The sequence below is a fragment of the Sinocyclocheilus rhinocerous genome, unplaced genomic scaffold (genome assembly GCF_001515625.1).
Source record: "Sinocyclocheilus rhinocerous isolate Xijiao unplaced genomic scaffold, SAMN03320098_v1.1 scaffold422, whole genome shotgun sequence".
NCBI classification, from domain to species: domain Eukaryota; kingdom Metazoa; phylum Chordata; class Actinopteri; order Cypriniformes; family Cyprinidae; genus Sinocyclocheilus; species Sinocyclocheilus rhinocerous.
In genome coordinates, this window is record NW_015639767.1 from 410,422 (window position 1) to 411,604 (window position 1,183).

The following is a 1,183-nucleotide window of genomic DNA, read 5'->3' on the forward strand; positions in this document are numbered from 1 at the left end:
TATATAATAAAACGTATAAAAACCTAACCTAAACAGTAATATATAAAAAAAAAAAAAATAATTAGACAAGCACATAAAGTGACTAAAAATAAATACATAATATAAAATACACAAAATGTAATAATAATTTATTTGTATTTATTTATATTTACTCACTACACATCTCATACAGTGCAGAATACTTAATAACTATGATCAATATATCGCGTTCAATAAAACTCTGTCCTAATTTCTTCTGACGGGCCTGTGGGCATGACCTGTGTGTGCCACCCCATCAGCTGTCAATCAAACACAGGATGTGATGATGTCTCAAAATGATCAATAACATTCCCCACTACACCAATATATATGTGTGTGTGCATTTGAGTGTTGTATGTTAGTATGGCCTGCATATGTATACATTTAATTACACAGGTTAATAATGTGTTAGAGAATTACTTAGTTGACTTTTTTTTTTTTTACATGTACTGTACAATATATATTTAAAAATTCAGTCTCGATTTTGTCCATGGACAATTTATTGATCTGTGAATATATAATTTCTTACAAAATGAACATGATTTTAACTGATATTCAGCTCAGAATCGGTGGAGTGGTGAGGTTAAAGTGCACATCCCAGTGTGAGTCAGTGCTGGGACACAGAAGGGAAGCTGACAGCACCATGTGGAAAAGTTGGGTATAATACATCTATAAGAATAACAAGCAGTGGGAAATCTCACGAAACACTTCCTGTTTGAGTGTATCGCTAATTCAATCACGCCATCTCCGTTGAGAACAGCACGTCAAAGTCTCTCGCAGACCATTCTGCTGCCCGTGACCTCTGACAGGAGATAACATATACATCAACATATCAGTCAGCAAACAAAGCTCCTGTTTAAATTCACCGTCTCCAAGAGGTCTGGAAACAGGTTCTGACCACAACTGTGTGCGTTTCACATGCTGAAGTCAACAAGAAACTGCTGAATAGCTTCACAGAGGTCAAATGCAGAGGAACAACTTAAGTCAGAAGAATTGAAGTTCTTATTTTAGTGTAATTCAACCTGGTTTCAATCATTATTCACCCCAAGTGTCCTCAGGAGAAATCAAAATTTTACTATTAACTTTTTTAACTATTTTATAATAATATAATAATAAAAAGATAAGAATAATAATATAAATATACTCAGAACTTGATCAAAAACGA